The sequence below is a fragment of the Lissotriton helveticus genome, chromosome 2_1, assembly GCF_964261635.1.
Source record: "Lissotriton helveticus chromosome 2_1, aLisHel1.1, whole genome shotgun sequence".
NCBI classification, from domain to species: Eukaryota; Metazoa; Chordata; class Amphibia; order Caudata; family Salamandridae; genus Lissotriton; species Lissotriton helveticus.
This window is the reverse complement of record NC_136059.1, coordinates 710,717,311-710,731,388: the sequence shown is the minus strand read 5'-3', so window position 1 is coordinate 710,731,388 and position 14,078 is coordinate 710,717,311.

The following is a 14,078-nucleotide window of genomic DNA, read 5'->3' as shown; positions in this document are numbered from 1 at the left end:
ATGAAGCATTTTTTTTAAATGCAGTCTGTTTTCCTTAAAGGAAAACAGTATAGATTTCGAAAAGAAAAATGAAAAGTTTTCTTTTCATTTTTTAAGAGTAGGCGTAAATTTTTTTGTTTACAAACTGTCGCAAAGAGGAAGGTGTACTTGAGGACCCCTTCCCATTTGCGAATGGGTTACCACCTACTTGAAGTAGGTGGTAAAATGTGAATGCTTTGTGACTGCATTTCGGTCGTAAAACATTCACATATACCACTGCGATTTCATATTAGGAAGGGACGCCCTAAACACGCCCCTTCCTAATACCGAATTGCAAATCCAATTTGTGATTCAGTAATAGCTTACCGAATCAAAAATCGTGCCTTTGCACAATGAAAAACCCTTGTTTCGTTTGCAAACATCCCAATTTGCAGAATCAGGCCATACCGTACTCAAAAAGCTTTGTACATCTGGCGGTAAATATCCATTTGTGATGCCCCTTTTGACTTAACTCAGGAGATATCTCTTTCTTACTTTTAACCTACTATGCACAGAATCTGGGAACAAAATTGCAGATTCCTAATTGGCCACCGACACTATCATTTTAATCCAGCACCTGAATTTTGAAGTGCAAGAGTTAAAATAATATCCTGCTATTGCTCAGCTGATAAATTGGTTGCCCAGATTAGGATTCATGGTAGAAGACTATAGATACCTCCTTGTTACCTGGGTAATGTCCAGTAGGTGAGCATGCTGTTTCTACTGAGGATTGGTTGGTAACCAAGGAAGAGTCAGTAAAATGGAAAACGTTTGAGACATACCAGAACCCCACCCTATTCAAAAACATTATTAGTTGAGTTTTCAGAGTGACTGATACCCCAGAGGTCTTATCAAAGGTATTACCACCAAAAAAGACATTCAATTTACGGGGTTAGACTGGGACCTCCACAAAAGGCTTTAAAGGAGACATCCACAGGAGCCAAAGGTTTAGTGACCAAGTCCCTCAATGGCCAATGTCCATTTCACAGGTTTCCTAACATGCATTTATGGCAGCCCACTAGGCTTTCATTGTGTACATTGACAAACTCAAATCAAATCTCTTGAGGTATTTTTGAATAACCAAAGCAGCATTATATTTCTTGGATTGACCTCCTAGTCCTAGCACCAGGATTAGAATAAGGACAACATATGGTCATAAGATTATTTTAGTTTATGTCCTCTGCAAAGCTTTAATGGAAAGTGCCATGCATCTAGAAAGACCTAGTGCTGGAATGTGTCTTATCAACGTCCAAACCAACCTGTCAGTTGGTGGCACAAGAGGTTTGAGTCAACCTGGCTCCTTACAAGACTGGGTTCCATTGGGAGAATCAACTCAGGGTCACTGACAATTGATGTAGGAGTTTGGACAACACAATCTGTTGACCAAATGTGTACCACCTCCATAATTAGAGCATTATTTAACTGGATCAGAGACAGGAACTTGAGTAGGAGGAAGAGCTTGCCTAAAGCAGCTGTCTAGGGAATATTTGCATACCTAGTTCGAAAACCATCACCTGTGAGAAGACTTCAACTTAAATAATAGAACCTTTAATTCCCTTTAAATTCCATGTAAAAGGATGTGATTGAACTTAGAATAGAGTCCTCTTATGGGATGGAATAATAGGCATCCTGGAGATCAACTGTAGTCAACGCTTCTCTTGAAGTCTCTTCGGAAGAATCCACTCAACGGTCTCCTCCTCATAGTGCTTGGTCTGCACTTTTGATACTGATACTTTTCAGATGGCTAGTGCTGGACTTGGCCCTTTCTGCAGGGTCATCCCTGAACTTTATGGCCTCACCCTCCCTTTTTCTTGGACCTGTTTCTGTTGGCTTGTAGGACTCTGCACAATTTACCACTGCAAACAATTGCAACGTGCTTGTTCTCTCTCCTTTAAAAATAGTGAAAGTGGCTTACACCCAATGGGCACATTTAAATTGCTATTACTTGTAAGTCCCTAATAAAGTTGTACTACATGTATCTAGGGCCTGTAAATGAAATGCTACTAGTGGGTCTGCAGCACTAATTCTGCCACCCACTCAAGTATCCTTTTAAACAAGTCTCCGGCCTGCCATTGCAGCCTGTATGTGCAGTTTTAAACTGCCATTTCGACTTGGCAGAACAATCCAATTGCCAGGTTTAAACCTTCTGTTTTAATAAATATGAATTACCCCTAGGGTAGTTCCTAATCAGAACAGAGGGCAGGACCCAGTGTATTAAAAAGTTAGACATGTACTACGTTTTACATGTCCTGTTAGTGAAAAACTCAAAAATTCATTTTCCATTACTGCAAGGCCTACCTCTCCAATAGGATAACATTGGATTACCTTATTACATATAATAAACGATAACTTTCAATTATAGGCAAGCAGTAATAAGGAGTTTGATATCTAAAGAATTGTAATTTAAAACCCTCTTTAATGGTAAGAAGAATTTTAAGTCACAATTCTGAAAATACCGCTTTTAGTAAGTTGGGGTTTTCTTGTCCTAACCCTTTGGTGCCTGCAGCTTGTATCCTGGGTCCCATGACTAAGTGCAGCTGGCAGTTGGTATTTTTGTATTTCTCTCAGACAATAAGAAAAAAAGAGAGATAGGTGTTAGCATGATGGGCCATCTCTGAATAGATGAGGGGAAGAAGTTGCCACGTCCAACACTTGCACATCGCAAATCCTCTGCCTCAGCACACTCACAATGGTCTTTTGTGACCCCCAGACAAGCTGGGGCCAGGGCAGGGAGGCAGGAAATTCCAAGCACCACTGAGGATGAAAACCTCCAGAACCTTATCCTACTTCAAAGCTGGCACAAAGTATAAATATTGGATCCACAGATCCAACTCTTCAGTACATCTCTGAATCTGTGAAAGACTCAGAAGGACAGCTATGCTGCTCTGCTGCAAGAAAGACTGCTACCCTGTTACTCTGCTGCCCTGCTGCTCTACTTCCTGAGTGAGAAGGACTGGACCTGCGTCTTCAACCCAGAACCACCAGAGTGACTCCAAGGGCTAGTTGGATGGCGTCAGGGACAAAAAAATTCAACCACCTTGAACCCTGCACCTGTACTCTATCTACTGTGAGTCCTACCCCCTAAGTGGTGTCACCCCAGTCTTGGAACCTTGCAAGTGGCCTGAAGGTGGTGTGCCAGGTGGTCCTGTGGACAGAACCAATGCAGTGTGACACATCTCCTCACATCCCCACATGAGAACCGCCGCTGTGCGATGCATCCCCAATGCAGGACTTGGTATCACAGCCTACATTCCCTCGGAACCGCCACTGTGCGATGTGTCCTCAATGCCGGATTTCACCTTACAACCCCCATCTACACCATCCTCAATGACTACACAGTACATATCTTTGCAGTGGGAATCCTGTTAAAACCATCTTTAAGGCCCTTAAAGACCTTGTGGCTAGGAAGCCTGCCGGCAATTCCATCAGCTCCAATACCCATTGTGAAGCGCTGGCGGCTTTCTTCCTGGAGAAGGTCCAGACCATCTATAGGGCCTTCCCCACCACTGCACAAACCAGTACGGGGCCACCCATCCAGCAGGATCAGGTGGTGCTAGATTCTCTCCCCTGTCTCTCTTTGGAGTCTTACACGGCATTGGCCCTTCGAGTCAAGTCTGGGTCGCCGGTTGACCCGCTCAAGCCACCAATGTTCAGAGACCAGACTTTTGCTCGCCCGGTCTGCGACTTAATCAACATGTCGCTATCATCTGGCCAGGTGCCTTTGAAATGGAAGCATGCGGTAGTTATGCCCATTTTGAAAAAACCATCTCTCGACCCCTTAAAATCGGAGAACTACCGCCCGATTTCGCTTCTCCCGTGGCCAGCCAAACTCGCGGAGGTGCATGTTAACACCGCCCTCACTGATCATCTGTTGCGTGCCAACATTCTGGACGACACCCAGAATGGTTTTCGGGCCGGCCACAGTACGGAAACAGCATTGTTATTTATGGTCGAGCACCTGCGGGCAGTTCTGGATGCAGGTCAAACGGCGGCGCTTGTTTTGTTAGACCTAAGCGCCGCCTTTGACACGGTCTCCCATGAAATTCTCCTGCAGCGGCTGGAGGAGATAGGGGTGACTGGCACTGCACACCAGTGGTTTCGTTCGTTTCTCAGGGATCGTTCCTTCTGTGTGGCGTCCCCGCCCTATCAGTCCAAATGTCATCCTCTGTCTCTTGGGGTTCCGCAGGGTTCCTCGCTGAGTCCCACGTTGTTTAACATCTACGTGAGGCCGCTGGCTGAGGTGGTGAAGCTCTGTGGTATGACCATGGTGTCATACGCAGATGATACCCAGCTAGCGGTCACGATCAGCGGGGACTCTGGGGTGGATGCCCCAAGATTCAGAGAAGGACTTAGGGCGGTGGCTGGTTGGATGACGTCCAACTGTCTCCAACTTAACGCCAAAAAAACGGAGGTGATGGTCTTTGGGAAGCGGACGGACCTTTGGGGAGATACCTGGTGGCCCCCTGAGTTGGGTCCCACCCCCACTCCGGTTGCGGAGATCAAAAATCTTGGTGTCTGGCTGGACCCTTCCCTCAACTTTGTTGGTCACACTAAAAGGACGGCGGCGTGCTGCTTTGGCATCTTGCGCAATCTGCGACCTGCCCTTAAATATTTTGATGCCGCAACCCGTCAACTTGTGGTACAAGCAACGGTTTTGGCTCGGCTGGACTATGCCAGCTCCCTTTTCATAGGGTTAAACCAGGCCGAGCTAACCCGACTTCAAAGAGTGCAGAACGCAGCGGCCAGAGCAATCGTAGGTCTTCCTAGGTTTTGCTCGGCCGGTCCAACCTTGCGAGCCTTGCATTGGTTACCCGTTAGGCAGCGGATCCATTTTAAAGTACTGTGCATATCTTTCAAGATTCTGAAGGGCCTACCGCCTCCCTTACTGTGCCAACTTTTGTGCTCTTACATCCCGGGCCGCACTTTGCGTTCGTTGGACCAAGAACTAGCGGCAGCCCCTCGGTTCAAACTCAGTCGGGCGGGGGGTCGCTCTTTTAGGGTGCGGGCAGCCGCGCTCTGGAACGCTCTCCCCTTGAAACTCCGGACCCTTGGCGACTTGCTTTCCTTCCGCAAGGCCGCTAAAACCCTTCTGTTCTCTGAGTTATGTTAAAATCCATAACCCCATTTTTAAATAATATTTTCTGTTTTCTGTTGTGTTGTGTTCGCCACCTTGTCGGTGCGCCGGGACGCTCCTTCGCTGGTGCAGCCATGCGCAATACAAATAGCCCTAACATAACATAACATAACAGTCCGCAACTCTTTTGGACCGCTGTTGCGCGACGTATCCTTGAAACTGGACGTCGAATCACAACCCCCCCGGATTTAAGACTTCCTCAACAATGATGGCAAGCCTTGCATCGCAGTCCCGCAGCTTTGTCTGAACAGCTGCTGCACCACGCATCCTCGATGCGGGATCTCACAACTCTCTGTAAGCAGGATTTACGGTACTTTGTTCAGCTGGACTAACGTGTTCCCTGTATCCCGCAAACGCTCCATCATGGTCACCCTGAGCTTGTGACTTTGTTTTGGTCTTGCATTACCCGATAACCACAGTTGGTGTTTTGTGCTTCAAGGCACTAATTTCCTTGAAATCTTTACATTTCCATATCTCTGGTTCAACTGATTGGACTTTTGTCATTTTGATCTCAAATAATTTATTACATTTTACTCTCTTGTTCTAAATTAGTGTGGGATTTGCCTTGTGTTGTTTTATCACTGTATTACTGTTTGAAGTGCTACAATACTTTATACATTGTCTCTAATTTAAGCCTGACTGCTTTTGTGGCAAGCTGCCAGATGGTTAAGCACACATTTGTTTGGAGTCTGCTTGTGTTTCACCATGACAAGAATTGTGGTTGCTGCTTGAGTAGGGTTTCACCCCCCTAAATCAGTAACCCAATTTCCTACAGACAGTAAGCTTAGTAATAAATGTCCTTGGCCCAGGGAAAGCACCAAGGCCCATATGCAGCAAGTGAATCGCTAAAAAAGACCGTTTGCGATCGCAAAATAGCTTGTTCCTATGCATTAAGCAGATTTGCAGAATATCTATTTTTTTGCAAAATCAGCGATTACCAAAATACCGAATCTGTAATAGCGATTCCGTATTTGGTAGTCACTAATAGGAAATCGCAAAATCAAATGCAAAAAGAATTTAAAAATACAGAATAAGTTAAGGTTCGCAAATTGCATTTCTTAAATAAGAACAAAACATATCAGGTGGTAAAAATTTCTCATTAAAAAACTCAGGTGTAAATCATCAGCAAACACAGTCACATAATGCATCAGAATGTTTCACAATGGCAGTTCTCTAAGTCATGGCGAGGAGGATGAGGCTAAGGGCAGCAGCACAGAGAAGAAGGAAGATACAGGAGAGAATTTTCAGAGTGCGCGCCACTTTGCTAGGGCAGACGGATGAAGAGATTTATGATAAATATAGGCTGAATGCTGCCACAATCTTAGATCTCATTGCTGAGTTAGACCCAATACTGCAGCGTCAGACTCGCAGGACACATGCCATCTCCACCCAAGTGAAGGACCTGTGTTCTCTGCATCTCCTAGCTTCAGGGACCTTCCAGGGATTAATTGCTGCCGCTGGAGGTGTCGCTCAAAGTACCCTATCGCGCTTTTTCAAATGTTTCCTAAATGCCATGTTGCAGATGATACACCACAACATTAGGTTCCCCACAACACCTCTGGAATTGCTGCAAATTAAATTAGATTTTTATCAGGTTGCACAATTTCCACATGTCATTGGTGCCATTGATGGGACGTATGAACCCATATGTCCCCCCTTAGTGAATGAGTATATCTACTGAAACCGGAAATCTTACCATTTGCTGTATTCAAGTAGTCTGCAATTCAAAAACAATAATCACAGACATAGTAGCAAATTACCCTGGCAGTGCACATGACTCCTACATCTTCCGGCATTGTGGCATACTCAGACGTCTACGTGCAGGTGAATTTGGAGAAGGATATTTACTGGGCAAACAAATGTAATACTGTCTTGCACACCTGTCCGCCATGGTGACACATAGTAGTAAATAATGTATATTTATTTGTACTATCCTGTAGGTGATAGCACATACGCTGTGAAGTCTTTCATCCTCACTCCATATCTGAATCCTTCTATACAAAGGGAGCAGTGAAACAATGAGGCACACATTGTGACACGCAATGTGATTGAGAGGACATTTAGTGTACTCAAATCAAGGTTTTGCGTCCTACACAAAACCGGTGGGGCTTTATAGTATAGGTACGAGACTTGATGTAAAATTGTTGCAACGTGTGCAATGTTGCACAACATAGCCACTAATAGGCGCATTCCCCTGGAAGACTCTGATAGCGAGCCATCACTAGACATACAGCCAAGACAACCAGCCCAAGCAGCATGTGGTCCAAATGCAGCAGAGGGGAGACGGAGACGGGCAGTAATCATGCCGCATTACTTTATAGGTGGGTAATCACAAAACAACACAGTATTTGCTTAAAGGTTTATTGTGATAGTTGTGTAGTTGTGTTGATACACACATACCATGTGCAGACACGTGCAGTGCGGGTACAGACATTTAAATGTCATTGCCTTGGCACTGCAACCTCAGTGTGAACAAGTTACACATTTCTGGTTACGGCACCAGATTTGTAAATGTCCAAATGTCTAATTCTACCTGCTAAGCACTCCTGTGGCCCTTTCAGTAGGCTCAGCTACACCCTTCATTGAGCCTTCTGTGCTGGCGTGACTCCTGGTACTGCGCCTCCTGGTATGTGCCACAGGCTCCAGGAGGCTTTTGAGGCTGGAGGCCTCCTCACTGTCCCCCCTGCATTCATGAGGTTTCCACTAGCTGTTGCTGTCTGGAGTCCTTCCACAGCAGTGGTGACCTGGATGAGTCCCCTTGCCACATCCCTGCAGCAGTGGCTCATCTCCACCTGCATGCTGACAGCACACCTGGAAAGCTGAGCTGTAGTAGCACTCAGCCTATTTACGGCCCTGGTTTAACTGTGCATGTGCCCCATCGAATTTTGATGCCTCCTGCCATTTGAGACATGCTCAGTCTGGATGACCCTGCACATATCTTCTATGGCTGTTGCAACACGGTCACGTTTTTCACTTTTTGCCCTGTGCCCTTCAACTACCTCAGTTGTTAGCTCTCTCAGGCAGTCATGTATCCCACTCATGTGTGTTGCCATTGTTCCCAGTTGGCCCTGCATACTCTACATATTCTCTCCTTGCAGGTGCTGGACCCTCAGCATCTTGGCCTCAAGCCCACTGGAGGCAGGTGCACCATTGTCCTCAGCAGACGACAGGATTGCCCTAGGCCGTCGCCTGCAGAACTGCATAGAATGGCGCCGCATTGTTACCTCGGGTGGTGGTGGAGGTGTATGGGCAGGTTACTGTGCGTGAGCTCCTGTTTGACTGTCCTCATCACTGTCCAAATCAGGCAGTGATTGGACTATCCTCCTGCAGCGAGTGGGAGCAGGTATGGGTGAGGATGCTGGCAGTTCTTGTCCCTCATCAGGCTGTTCCATGTGTCTTTCGAACTCATGGTCGTCAGCCACGACACTTTCCTGTGCTGCATCTGTGATAAAAACAGTGCAAGTTCAGTCACTTTTTATTTGCACGTTTGTAACATAACGCCTGCAAAGGTCTATTAAATGTACTTATGTAATGTACAAAGTCTACTGTAGTCACTTCCTTGCTGTAGTCAGCTGCATTAGAGCTGTGTTAGTCCCTACATGCCTTGCCCTTACATTTGTCTGTATACAACTCCCACAATGCATTATTGTGTTGCAAGTAAAAGGTGGACTGGCCTCAGGTGTGCTACACTACGCAGGGTATGCATTTGGGGCAGTTTGAGTTACATTTGACATAAAAATATGTTTAGCTGTGCTCTTACCTTGGGAGGTACCCGCATGTCCTGAGGTATCGATCTGCGTAATCCCGACAACTGCCTCTGGCTGCAGAGTGGATTCCACCATGTCCTCCAGTGGGGTGTTTGCACGATCTGTAGATGGTCTCCCTCCTCTTTTTTTGGCAGCAGCTAGCCTTTCTGCCACACTCTCTTTAGCTAAGCGGCGCAGGTCGTACCATCTTTTTGCAGGTTAGGGATATCACAATGTGCTAGCCCCACAGCATTGACCCCCCAGCACCCAGATGTGGATTGCAGACATGCTGACAGGCACACAGAGCCACGAACATAAAAATGCCCACTTTCCAAAAGTGATATTTCCACGTTAGTAGTGTTGAATCCACTCGCACCACACAAGAGGATTTGCCATTACCAATTTATCAATATCAAACACAATACTGCCACTCTTCTGCAAGTAGGGAATACCTCTAAATAGCCTTACCACAAATTCCTCATGACAGTCCAATGTGAGAAGCAGGCCCTACCTTACCAAACACACCATCCAGTGCCATTCACTACTAGGGCATGCAGCATTCAAGCTCACATGCCCTACCTCTGCCTGACACTGCACCCTGTCCCTAGGGAGTACTGTGATATAGCACGAGACACGCAGAACCTTGGCAAAGAGCTTTTTAAAGGCCAAACCAAGTAACAGTAATCTGCACACACAGGCACTGTCATGGCAAACCGGTGACTTGTTTCAAGAGCTTCTTCCCTGGGTGGTACAACCAGTGCTGCAGGCCCATCGAGGAGCATTTGAATTACATGCCCTAAGTGTATGCAGTACCCTTAGACAAGCGACTTACAGCTAAGTCAAATCAGCCAGTCATGTATTCGCCAATCACCAGTATGTGTATGACAAGCACAGCGCTTTATCACTGAATGGCAATGTCAAAAGCGCTTAAAATACTAAGGCTAGCAGATAGATCAGTGGAAAGCCAGGAGGTACAAAGCAAAAGGTTAAGGGATAGCACGCTAGAAGGGGCCATTTTCGACGGAGTGTATGAAAGTGATAGGAAAGGCAAGAGAAGGAGATTTTTTCTTGGTCTTCTGCGTTGTTGCTAACTCAGTACAAGTCTAAAGTTGCCAATAGAAATCTCAGACATACTTTCAGCAAGCAGGGGCTTGAAGTATAGGATTGTGGTTCCATTGCTGGTGTTTACCCCACTTCCTATGTCTTACCATCGTTATCAGGAGGCATTTTGGTTTGTCTTGAAGTAGTGCTTTCTATTGTCCGTGCTTTAGGCCAGTATGCTAGAACCTGTCTGTGGTTTAGGCCAGTATGCTGGAACCTGTCAAGAATAAATTAGATCCATGTTACATGTCGCCATATGAACCTACCCGAGTGAAATTCATGTAAGTACCTGAAATAATGCCTAACATGTAAGTAAACAGAACCTGTTTTAGTAATTCCAATGATAGAAAAGAGATGCAGCAAAGCCATATTGGCTCTCTAGCGGACCAGCCAACAGTCATGGCCCCTCATAGTACAGGCCACTTCATTATGGTTACCCCAGGTCATCACAGCAACATAACATATGTCATTCACAAATACATTCAAAAAAGGGTAAACGGCTCACTGAATTTTTCACCCTGGAGGGTAATGGTGAAAACTGGGGTTTTATGATAAAAATCTTCGATTGGGTCAAATTCTTGCCAGGACAATATGGTAAATGTTATTACTTAATGATTGACTAGCTCATTTCGCGAAGTTGCTGAAGGGCAGCAGAACTCTAACGAGCACAAGGCCTCACAGCTTTGCGCCGTTTTCAGTGTCGATCATTGCAGCCCTTCCAGCTACAATATCGACGTCTGGCTATTTCACTGACAGACCTGGGAAGGCCAAGGCAGGCTTACGGGTAATGGGAGAGGGAATTACTGCTGTCATGGCTGTCACACAGGTTTGAGAGGTGATGACTGTGATGCAGAAATTGCAAATGCTACTATTAGGTGTCAGTCATAATGCAGTATCACCATGACTATATTTATGCGGGCTGGCATTACAGTGCTTTAATAATGAGGTACCAGAGGAGGTTGAGCAGGGAGAAGAAACATATTTGTTGTGACTGGCAGAAAAAGGATTCGGGAGGTGCCAGAACGTCCCAAAATACCACTCATTAAAAAAATGTTCCAGGCGGTTCCATGTCTGAGTCTGGCAATCCGAATCAGAACAAATGGAGCTGAAAAGTGTGACTGACATTATGGAAACAGGCTGAAAATGTACACCAAAATACAAATATTGACTGAGAAAAAGGACTACATTTAATACTACATCCACATCAGACCTGGATGGATTACCTAAACGAGGGCAGGAGGAAACAGATGAGTCTCTTGGTAACTCTTAATACATTGATCAGATTGATCATCATTGTGCTCTTAATGTAAAGAGAATTTCATGCGGATTATTTCATAATAAATGTAGATGATTTTGATTCAAATGAAAATAGAAAAGGGCTTTTTGGAATATGGGACATAACATTGCAACGTGGTTCTCTGTCCCTTTATCATGCAATTACACCATAAGCAATCACAACGGGTTGTACGAGTTGAGCCGTACAAAGCTTCATACTTTCTATAGGAAATACGTATTTTGTTTTGCTAATAACTTCGACAAAGTTTGATGAATCTTCATGCAAATTTCCAACAAAAGTTTAATCACCTCAGCTCCTTTCTAAAAAGGTTTGGGGGTGATCTGTCAAGCAAAGGCTGGGAAAATATTGGTCCAAAAACACATTTCCCCCATGCAATTTCTTATAGGAATATTAGAGGATTGTTGAAAAAATGGGCAAACAGAATGAGATCAAATTTGCCAGCAAGGTAGATCTTTAGTCAGAAAGCGCGAACTTTGTGATTTGGTGCAAATCCGCTCAGCAGGTTTTGTTTTTTATTCAGGTTAAAAATTTGTTGATATCTTGACAGTTGGTGTCAATATTGGTGTCAAATATTGTTCAGGTTGCTCACAACCTGAACAATATTTTGTGGCAGCCATTACAGGGCTCAGTGACATAGTCCTTGTGTCCCAAAAATTAATCAAAAAGTTTTAAGAATCAGGGTAAGCACACCCTTAACCAAAAGAAAATGTGGGGGCCCCAATGGCTGGCCACAACATTGACAGCAAGTTGTAGTAGCCACTACAGTACTTCAGGATATGGTCCTTATTGAAATGCATTGTAGTGAAAACCTGTTTTTGAAGGTCATAAAAAAGAGCACATATAAAGTGTAACAACAGATTTTAATCACAATATAAATCATTTGTTGGTGGTATCATATTCATTTTATGAATTGTGATGTATTCTAAGGTGGATTTACCATATGTAAACTGAAAACAGTTTTCTCTCAGTGATTTTCTCACAGAGGTTCTGGAAGGTGGCCAAGAAAATAAAATGAGAGCATATTTTTTGTAAATGCACACTGTCAACCTCAATCATGTTAGTATGAAGTCTGACATACTGAGTAAAACATGTACTTCCAACTGGAGCAACGGAAGTCTGGCAGATGATTCTGCAGTGTTACACTACAGCCTCCCACAGTGCTCTAGTGACCAACCAGAGCACTAAAATTCCAATTTATGACAAAAGTGTGGCACACCTAAAACCATCTTGATTGAATCAAATCTGTAAAACTGAAAGCAGATGCTGAAGAAAATGAAGAAATGACGGCCACCTAAGACAAGAGCCCAAATATCACCCACATATAGCCCAATGTTAGAGGTGTGAAACATCCTTAAGGAACTACTGCAACAAATAATCAACTTGATAAAAACATAAAAATATAAAACTATTTAAACAGATTTTGTCGTTATTTGAGAACTCAAGATAGATGCCCTCATTTTAGTTTTCTAGAACACTAATCTTAATTTCTATGAGGAAGAAAAGCACTGATTTTGTTCATCTCTAAAGGAAATGCTTTAGGTTTCACAGTTTTGATTCCATCAAGATGACTTCAGGTGTGCCACACTTTTATCATAAATACAGAATGTTAACATTCTACTTGTTCATTGGACCACTGTGAAGAGGGTGGGGTTTTGTACAAACTCAGACAATGGAGGTCAGGGGGAGAGAGAAGGGGCAAATGCAGCAAGACGACTACTTCAGGAAAGCTGGTGGAGTAGTGGCAGTAAAATGAACCATACAGGGCAGACAGGAGGGGCAGTGGCAGAACAATGAACAATGAAAGAAAGGAGGGAATCAGCCAAGGGCAGCAAGCCAACTATGCAAGACAGGCGAGAGAGGCTGTGGGAGAAACAATGGAAGAAGAAGGGAAGGAGGGAGAGGCAGTGGCAGCACAATTGACCATGGAGGGCAGGAGGGGTGTGGAAAAGGCAAACACTCAGATAATGCAGTGCAAGAGGACGATAGAAGGGGCAGAAAGCTGACCTCGTATGACAGGTGTCAAGCACAGCAAAATAGACCACACTGGACAGGTAGGAGGGCAATGACAGCTTAGCAGATCATGGGGGGCAAGGACACGTACATGGAAAACAGGCTGCAAGAGGAGGGTCAGGCAAGCAAGCTGGCCGTGCAGGGTGGGTGAGATGGGCAGTGACAGCACCATGGAATACATGGGGGTGGGTGCAGAGGCATGAACAAGTGCAATTGAGGATGGAAAAGGGAGACAAGGGCAGCAAGCTGATACGCAGGGCAGGCGGGATAGGCAGTGGTGGCACAACAGACAGTGGAGGGCAGGAGGGAGTGGGCAGGGAAGTGCCAACAGATCATGGAGGGCAAAGAGGGAAGGGAAAGGGACACAGACTCAGACAATAGAGGGAAGTGGGAGGAGAACAGAGGCAATAAGCTTCTAATACAGGGCAGCTAACAAGGATGATGGCAGTACAATTGGATAATGCAGAGTAAGAAAAGGGGGAGTGACATCACAACAGACAATTGAGGGCAGGAGGGATGGGCAGTAACAACACAACAGACCATGGAGGGTAGGATGGAGGGGACAAGGCCAACAAACTGACCACACCGAATAGGCAGGAGGGACAGTGAGAGCATGTGAGACCACACACGGCATACAGGAGGGGCAGTAGCAGCTCAATAGACAATGGAAGGCAGGAGTGAGAGGCAGGGTCACATAAACTGACAATGAGGTCAGGGGTGAGAGGGTAGGGACAGGGGCAGCCTTCTGATTTTGCAATGCAGGCAGAAGACA